This window comes from Cervus elaphus, chromosome 12 (assembly GCF_910594005.1).
Source record: "Cervus elaphus chromosome 12, mCerEla1.1, whole genome shotgun sequence".
Lineage (NCBI taxonomy): Eukaryota > Metazoa > Chordata > Mammalia > Artiodactyla > Cervidae > Cervus > Cervus elaphus.
In genome coordinates, this window is record NC_057826.1 from 67,014,042 (window position 1) to 67,024,012 (window position 9,971).

The following is a 9,971-nucleotide window of genomic DNA, read 5'->3' on the forward strand; positions in this document are numbered from 1 at the left end:
TCCCAAATCTAGTGCATCTTTCAGGTGCCTTTTCTGTTAATTAACACAGAGGCATGTGTTGCCTCTTATATTAAATCTATCCTACTTCCAGACTGATGAATTATTTCCATGTCTCTTTCCATAGAATGTATGTCCCCAGAGGGCCAAAACATTTAAGTTGAAATCTTAAGATGATCTCAGTGCCTGACCCACAGAGGTGTTTAAGAAATGTTTACTAAATAAATAGATTTTCCCTACTGGACTGCAAATGATTTTCAGGAATGTGGGAGTAGCAGGGCATTCATACAGACTTGTATTGTTGGTTTGTTTAAATGATGTGGCCTGTCTTCCCACATGGTTTGGGTTTGAGGGGCTCATTTCCTGTTTCTTTTAAATGGTTTCTTGCTCTGAAGGCCCCCTGCAAGTTCAGCCCCCCTCTCTCTGAAGTCTCAGGCCTTCAGAAGGCCTCCCAGTCAGGTCTGGTGGTGATCCACATTGCATTGTTTGCTTAGCCACCCGGGTATTTCCCCCCCTTCGAGGGGGAGGAAGCAGCTACAAGAAAACCCTGGGGAACCCAAATGCGGCCTCCATATCCAGGCAACTGGGGCTGGTTCCAGTGCAACAATGGCTGGGAATTCTAAAAGAGCAGCTGCTGCACAGCTTTCCTAGCTAGCATTCCCATCAGATGTGTCCCTTGCTCTACTTATGTTTTTAAAATTATTATAAATCAATACAACCGTCATCTAAAATTCTGGAAGATTAAAGGAAAAAAATAATTCCTAATGTCTTATATGAAAACTTATGTATAAATGGTCCTCAGTAATTCTTTTCACAATCATTAAAAAAAGTACAGTTGTAATCAGAGTGCCTGCTTTTTTCACTTCGTGACTCATAAGCATTCTCTGTTCAACATGATCCTATAAATCATTAGACCAGGCCACTTTATACAGTACCATGAAGAATCTGGTCCCATTGTCATCCCTGAGGCTTGTGGGCCAGGAAGTTCCCATGATGCAGTAGGTAATGACACAGCTTCCTACAGCAACTGTTTTCTATGTTCTGTGTTTCTACCAGTAAAGGTAAAGGCTGTCGCATGGATCAGACTGGGCTTCCCAGGTGACTCAGTGGTAAAGAATCTGCCAAAGCAGGAGACACAGATTCAAAGCCAGAGACACCAGGTCGGGAAGATCCCCTGGAGGAGGAAATGGCAGCCCACTCCAGTATTCTTGCACGAAAAATTCCATAGACAGAGGAGCACGGAGGTGCAAAGAGATGGACACAACTGAGCGGCAGTGCACACACTTGGGTCTGATTGCTTTCCTGCAGCAAAATGTGCATGGTGGTGGTGGTTTAGTCTCTAAATCATGTCTGACTCTTGTGACCCCATGGACTGTAGCCCTCCAGGCTCCTCTGTCCAAATTTGCATACTTTTACCTAGTTATTCCAGCCTCAAGAGAATTATATATGCAGACAAAATTTTATGTATCATAATACTCATTTTAGTGTTACTTTTTATATTTATAACATTAAAAATCAATAACAATCTAAAATGCCCAACAGTAAAGGAATGGCCAAATAAGAATATAACAGGATGATCTGAAACTGAATACATGGGTAATACATGGGTATATGGGTATATATACACGAATATATGGGTATATATACATGAATATATGGGTAATACATGCATGTGCAGACACTCAGTCGTGTCTGACTCTTGCAACCCCATAGACTGTAGCCCGCCAGGGTCCTCTGTTCATGGAATTTTTCAGGCAAGAATACTGGAGTGGGCTGCCATTTCCTCCTCCAGGGGATCTTCCCAATCCAGGGATTGAATCTGTGTCTCCTGCTTTGGCAGGCGGATTCTTTACCACTAAACCACTGGGAAGCCTGACTGACTATATGCAGAAGGCAAAAAAGAGAGAAGTAGATGAACATTTCTGTGTAGGTCAGTCAATCAGCAAGGCATGTGTTAAATGAACTCCAGATGAGGCTTGAATTGTTCAGAAAACAAAGGCAAGTTCATTTGAAATGACTAGGGGAAATGTTGAGGCAAAGTTAAGAATCATTTCCACAAGACACAGCTGGGCCAGTAGGAGAGAAAATATCATTGGTGCTCCCTGTCACTGCAACAGCTTTCCTAGACACTCTCCTAGTTTTGTGGTTGAAACTTGTGTTTGCCCTTATTTGCATGTTTTCCGCTTCCTCCCACGATGAACTCCAAGTTGGGTAGGCCAAAGTAAGGCAATTTAAGTGTGTGTGTGTGTGTTTCTTTTATGGAGCTCCTAAGAAGTAGAACACCTCTATACCTTGGTGCAGCCAGAAGCTACTGTTGAATCTTATCAAAACATGACTCCTGAGATTACAGAGCCTTCTGCATTAAAGCAGCTTCAAAGCCTCTTTAATACAGAGACTCTCAGTCATAAAAAAGAATGAATATTGGCATTTGCAGTGACATGGATGGACCTAGAGATTGTCATACTGAGTGAAGTCAGTTAGAAAGAGAAAGACAAGCATCATGTGACATTGATTATATGGGGAATCTAAAAAAATGTTATAAACGAACTTATTTACAAAACAGAAATAGAGTCACAGATAGTTTATGGTTACCAAGGATGAAAGGGAGGGGGAGAGATAAATCAGGAGACTGGGATTGACATATACACACTATATATAAAATAAAATATACAACTAATATGAACCTACTATATGGCACAGGGAATTCTGCTCAATACTCTGTAATGACCTATATGAGAAAACAATCTATGTATAACTTACCTGTATGAGAAAAGAATCTATGTATATTCTGTATATGTGTAATCTATGTATATGTATAACAAAGAATCTATGTATATGTATAAACTATGTATATGGATATATGTAGTGTATGACTGATTCATTTTGCTATAAGTAGAAACTAAACCAACATTGTAAATCAACTGTACACCAATCAAAATTATTTTTTTTAAAAAGCAGAGACTACCTATACATTTGGAAATTGCGAAAAAGAACTAGTATTTGACATCCTAAGGAAGAAGAATGGGCTTCCCTTGTGGCTCAGTGGTAAAGAATCTGCCTGCCAATGCAGGAGACACAGGTTCTGTTCCTGGGTCAGGAAGATCCCCTGGAGAAGGACATGGTAACCCACTCCAGTATTCTTTCCTGGGAAAGCCCATGGACAGAGAGACCTGGTGGGCTACAATTCATGGGGTCACAAACTCACAACGAAACAAGAAAGAAGAATTGTTGTTTATTGAGTGTGATGAAGTCATTAATTCTGGTCACCATGTAGTTTCAGTCCCTCTCCTCCCCTATTCTAGACACATGGTAGGGTTGTACTTCCTGGCCTTTTAGTAGGTGGGTTGTGAGATGGGAGGGAGTGTATTAGTTCTGGCTGATGAGTTACGAGAGAAAGTGATGCGTGTTACTTCCAGACTGAGCATTTTCTTACCAGAATAATTACTTTCCAATGCTCTCTTGTCCCTGTACCATGACAACTAGCAAGGTTTGTTTGAGATGGCAGATACTTCACCAGTAAGAGAAATGGAACAGAGTTTCCAGCTAACTTGGGATGGACATACAGAGTGGGTGAGAAATAAATCTATGCTGTTAGAATACACATTTTTTAAACCACAGCATACTCTAGTCTACAGGGATTCATACAAATGCTGAATGTAGGAAGAAGTCTATTGTGAACATTTACATGGAAAATCTCATTTAATCCTCAGAACAGCCCAATGAGATAGCTATTCTTATTTTCTCAATTGATAGATGAGGAAACTGAGGTTTATGGTATAATAAATTTTCCAAAGTCTCATCTCTTGGAAATAGCAGATCTGGACTTGAATCCAAGTTTTGTTTGACTGGGCACACTGCGACACTCTTGTAAGTTTACAGAATATTGCTTAAAAGATAAAATCACAAGCCTGCTCAGAATAAGTAGTGACAATTAACTTCCACTATTTTGTATTCTGAAAGGGTAGTTTCAGTGTTACATTAGGAAATCCTCAAATGGTTTCTTTCCAGGTGGGACCGGATGAAGCAGCTTCTTCCTCCCATAGCCTTCAGGCCTATAGCGTGACCTCTTTCAGAAGCACAAAGACCTATGTCTGGTTAGAGTTTCCGAGGCTCCCAACTCCAGATCTCTGTACCCAGGGTGTATTCTTGCATATTTGTGCATAAAGTTTAAGTAAAGCCTGGTGTGCTAGAGATCAGGCTCAGGTAACAGACTGCCCTGCTTGGACACTTAACATCCTTGAGATCTTGTTAATCTCTCTCAGCCTTGATTTCTTTTTCTGTAAAATTCAAGGATGGTTAATAGCAAACCTCAGAGGTTACTGTGAGGATCCAATGAGGTAATGTATGTCAAGGGCTTAGAACAGTGCCTTGGACATCACAAGCATACACCTGCATGCTCTCTCTCATATTCTGATTCATTTGTACCTTCACAAACAACCACTGCAAAGTAACCCTATCACCATTTGAACATCCTGAAGGTTTTTTTCCAGCAAGAGGAAAAGAGTCTTAAAGTGGTGAGTAACAAGTTTTTATTTTGTTGTGTTTTTTAACCACATCAAGGATGCAATATTTTGCTTTAAGGAGGGAGGTCAGCAGTATTCAAAATGCAGGAAGCAAAAAAACACAGGGAGCGTTCTTTCTGAAAACACTTGGAAGATTCTCTTCTAAACCTCATTTCAATCCCAGGTTCTCACCTTTCCTCCACCAACACAAGGGGAGGCCTTTTCTGATGCAGAGGGAAAAGAAGACATCAAATACATCTTTTTAAACAATAATTTTTCTTGGAAATTTTCTTGTTGAAAATTAGTTTTGGGGTTATTTTCCAGGTTTGGTTGAGGGCAATTTTTACTAAGATGAACCAGCTTCCTTTTGAGTGTGGGCATGTCATTTCCCCTCCCAGATCTTATCTCTTATCTGTGAAATGAATGGACTACAGTTGATAAGTCTTCCTATATCTGGTGTTCTTTGATTTTGCCATCCCGTTTCATCTACTCCATAGGAATGTGGATCTGGAACTTTGTGCTTTAGACTGTGGACTAGGAATCCAGCCCCAGCTCCCCCACCCCCCTTCCTCACCACACCCCTCCAACTGCCTGGGAATTAAGGAAAAAGAGGCTTGTAACTCTTTTATTTGACGTTAGAGCTCTCCGTGGCATTAACCTGTTGCTGGTCTAATGTGTGGGACAGAGGAAATGTGCTTCACAGCTGTAAACAGGGGTAGTGAACAAGTGCGTTTTCTTTTCTGTTTTCCTTTTTTCCAGGGGTGAGACGGGGGAGGAAAAACAGTGGTCTTTGTTGTGAAGCCATAGTTCCAAACTTCAGCCTAGAGGAATGTTTAAGTTCTGAAAAAAAGTTAACGGAGAAGGCCTGCAATGATGTACTTCTAGTCACAACAAGAGGGTAAGAACGTTCCAGGCGCTGGATTGAAGAGACACAAAAGTCAGGAAGTGACCCTTTCGTCGGGATTTCAGAGGCCGCGGACGAGAAACAAAGTCCTCTCACAACTCGGGGAACTTTGGGCCGTACCATCCCGAGGGGCAGGGGTGGCGGAGCCGGGGTGGAGGGTGGAGGGTGGAGGGTGGAGGGTGGGGGCGGGGAGGGCCGTGGAAACTGACAGCTCGGTTCTGAACAACTCGTGAGTAAACTGAGAATTTCCACGCTGAAAAGACTCAGTGTCCGCAGATCTCCCGCCCTGAAGTGGAAACGGGGTTCGGCAGATCCTCACTGCAGAGTCTGCCGAAATAGAAGCCGGGGTGGCCCTGGCGAGAGCCGGCCTCCTGAATCCGGGCCTGTGCGCGCCCAACCGGGCCGCGCGCCCGGGTCTCTGGATGGCGTGCCGGCGCAGCCCATCTGCGGCCGCGCGGCCGGGAGGAAGCCGGCCCTGGCGATGAATGGGGCTTTGTTCGCGGGCAGCCGAGGCTGCCCTCGGCAGGCCCAGATCGCACAACGGAGGCTGTATGCGAACGGAATGGAAATAAGCCTGCGGGCCTCCCGAAGGAGCCCCGTCCCCTTCCCTTCGCCGAGCAGAGGAATGCTGGCAAGCCGGAAAGGAGCCCTCGCCGGGAACGCTGCTCTCGCGGCTCTGAAACCCCATTGAGAAGAGCCCTTTGATGCAATTAAAGCGCATTTCATTGCAGGCCTGGGAGGAGGGCAGGCCCGTCCAGCTGCTTCTTCTGTCTCGAGTTTGTGTGTGCACCTTTGTGGGGCGGGCGACTTAGAGAGCAGGCGGGAACTGGAGCCCGTCTCTCGCAGACATTCTGTAACATCGTAAAGAAGCACCCATAAACAGATTGGTTTTCATCGTGGGTGGAACCCAACTTGGACAACATCCAGGCTGACCTGCAGGCCAGAGTTCCTGCTTTGAAAGACTCTTTGGTAAAACTCACACCACCTGCCCTGCTGTAAAGGTTTAGGCGGACAAGAAATTGCGTTTGGAGGAGGAAGTTGTTTTTGAGGTCACTGCTCCCGGTTTTCCATTTTCTCAGAGGTGGAGTGGGCTATGTCGCAGGTCCAGAATTGGTCACAGTAAAATGCAGATGTAAAACGATGTAACCTGAAAACGTTGACGTTCTTGGATGCGACTGCTATTTTAGTGCTAGGATTATTCTCTAAGATTTCCCTGTTTCCTCCATTGAGACAACTGTGTGGCCCTGGGAAAACCCACGTAGCCTCTCTGAGTTTAATATTTTTCATCTGTTAAAATGAATAACAAAAGGCCAGATAACTGATACCACAAAGCTCTGGGTGCTGGCAGGATTCTTTCTGAATTGGAGGTGAGCACTTGTGTAAGATGTATGGGCCTGAATCTGCAGTAAATGTCAATGTAAAAGGATCGCAGAGTTTTTTGTTGACTTTGCACCAATTATAACTAGGGCTAATAGTCTAATATCTGTTTCCACTAGAATATACCTTCTTGAGGACAGGAACCTGTCTTTTATTCTGGCATCCCCTGTCCCTGGAGCATTGCCTGACCATCATGAGTGGGCAACACATATGTGGAATATAAAGAATTAATACTAACTTGATGCCATTTTCTGTCACTTACAATGTAAACAAGAAATAGAAGTTTGGTGGGTATTGGGGACCCTTGGCTAGGTAGAAGTTTGAAAGAAGGAACAGAAAGACATTCTGAGAGCACAGACATGCCGCAAATGTTTCCTGAAGTGACCCAAGCAGAGGGGGGCACTGAGGTGGAGGAGGCATTCTTTTCCCTGAGTGGATGGTTAATACTGGCAAGCTTGAATCACATTTTATATTTGCAAGGAGTGTGCATAGCTCATTCTTCATTCTTTGAACATCCCATGGATGTGGGACAGTAAGACACAGTGGCTATGTATGATGGGTATCATGTTTCTTATATATTGATCTAAATATATCTCCATGATTCTTGTTATTTGGGGCTTTGTTTAGACTTGTAACTTGAGTGTTTTCCTCTGAGGGCTTGAATACCTGACTTTTTCACCATTCAATAAAAACCAGTAAATTTTTTTCACCAAAATGAGGATGCTCATAAATGAGACAGTAGAGAACATCCTATTTCAAATACATCTCCAGGTATCTGCAGGAAACACCACTGAAGTGACATTGATATAAACAAATGGATGTTCCTCTCAACTCCCTCAGCTTCCTTAACACACACACACAGATTTAGGTGTTGAGAAATATAAAGTCCAGTTTAAAGATGTTTGTGTCAGGGTACAGTATGCCCAACATACAACTGTCCTCAACTTTGTTTCTTATCATGTGGCCCTGCTTGGCTGTTATTCTGAGTTGCATTTTTGTCTTGATGTGGCTGTCATCCCTGAGAGTTGAAACTCTTCAAATTGTTCCTTCCTGTCTATTTAGCCAGGTGGGTGCTGTTGTTGTTGTTCGGTCACTAAGTCATGTCCCACTTGGTGACCCCATGGATGGTAGTATGCCAGGCTCCTCTGTCCTCTATCTCCCGCAGTTTGCTCAAATTCATGTCCATTGAGTCGGTGATGCTATCCAAGCATCTCATCTTCTCCCACCCCATTCTCCTTTTGCCTTCACTCTTTCCCAGCATCAGGGTCTTTCTCAATGAGTAAGCACAACCCACATCAGACCCCACATATGAAATGATTCTCTGATAGAACAAAAGTTATATACAGCATCAGTAGCAGTGTCCCTCACTTTACAGAGCTCCTGAATTTTCTCCAAATTATTGAAGATTTGTTTCCTTCCAATTTACAGTATTTCTTTCAGATCAGTTTTATGTTTATTTCCGATTGGGTCATTAATAGGGAATGATTGGATCAACCTACTTGACTCTCCCAAATAATTAATGATCCAAATGGATCGTTGAAGGCCAGAATGGAAGGTTCTTATAACACCGATATAGAGTCAAAAATACCATGTAAACAATCATGTCTCATGCATTTAGATGCATTTAGCTTTTAAAGGACTATACCTATTTTTTTTTTTGGATGTCCTCAGGATTTGGTAATACCTTCTATTTTAAAAACTAGAACTGCACATGCCTAGAAATAGTTGGTGAGGTTGAAGTTTGCAGAGATAAGAACCCGAAAAGAAGACAGCAAAAACTATCATTCCCCACTGCAGATCAATGCATTACTTCACAGAGGTAAAAGTGGCTTGTCTATGGTCAGAAACTGGGGAATTATTCTCTATTCTCTTGATTTGCAAGAGAGTCGTTACAATCTCTGGTATTTTAGTGCCAGGGAAGCTTGCAGTTTAGAAGGTGACCAGATCCTGGATCCCAAAGGACGTATGCAAAGAAAGCTAGTTCACCTAATTTGCGAGACTGGACTAGCTGTATTACCTACTGCCGTTCCCTTTTTGAAAGATTTAACTTATTAGTTCAACTTCCCTTTTTTTCTGTCTTGTTATTTGTCCAGTAGCCAGAAAAATGAAGAAAAGACCTCTCCTTTATTTACCAGATGATCCATGGCCGTCTTAGCCAATGCATTCTAGAAGTTAGGGTGGAGACATTTACATGTCCTGTTTTTTGGCAATAAAAGGGGAGATGATGCCTCATTCAGCCAGTTTTTGGCTCCTAAAATAGAACAAAAAGCAGTGTTATTTGCTAGTCTCTGGGCTACTAAGTGCCAGAATGGCCTGTATTGACTCAAATTCACGTTCTTGCAGCTAGGTGGGGCTCTCTAGAGTTGTTGGTCCTGTGAGGTTGCCAGGGCAACTTAAGTCTTCTGAGCTGGAAGGCTTCAAGAAGTACAAAGAAGAGACTACAGGTCACATTACAACTTACAGGCATGTGTTCAATAACATGTCATCTTTTGGTAATGGGGCTTTTATTTTTATTTTATTTTGTGGGATTGAAAGATCAGAAGCCGGAAATTAGCTGGGGAGGATAAAAAAAAAAAAAAGGAAAAATTAAAGAGGTGGGTGGGCATTATTTCTGTTCCTTATGTGGGCAATGGTTAAACAAGGAGAACATCTGGTCCTGGAGTGGGTCTCTGCAGTGCTGCTTTTAATTACCCCAATCATTTGGTCTCAGGCTAAATTAGTGACTGTGGGAGCAGCTCAGATCTCCAAACTGACAGGCCCGGAGAGCTCCACTTAGCCTGCCACATAGTCAGAGGGGAAACACGGAGCTTCCGGTTTCATATTTAAAGCAGGGATTGACTCATAATTGTAGCTGTCAGGAGGGTGATGGAGACATTATGTAATCTGGTTCTTATGGCGATGTGTGTTTAAGGTTTCTGCTCTGTAAATTCCAGAGGAAATTTTATGTCCATTGAGGGAGAGCTCACTGGTTGCTCTGTGGTGTGCCTTGCAGGATAATGACAGTGCTATTAAAGGTTCCTCAGTCTGCCTGAATCCAAACATGAATGAATTTCCCCCTGAAAGGTCTTCCTGTTTTTCCATAGGCTTTTAAATGTGGATGAGGTTAGGCAAAATTTGGTAAACTGCCAGGAGGCAGTATGTTGGCCCAGTAGGGAAATTTAATAATGCCAAGACATTCAGGTCCACACATA

General features: G+C 43.0%; 1 long non-coding RNA gene across 1 annotated transcript in view; it reads left to right on the forward strand.

Annotated features, from left to right (window-relative positions):
- LOC122705605 overlaps positions 1–7,937 on the forward strand; it is a 149,169-nt gene extending 141,232 nt beyond the window's left edge. The window contains exon 3 of the long non-coding RNA XR_006344155.1: positions 5,259–7,937. This is a non-coding gene — a long non-coding RNA (uncharacterized LOC122705605). The remainder of the gene's footprint in view (positions 1–5,258) is intronic.
- Positions 7,938–9,971: the final 2,034 nt, after the last annotated feature.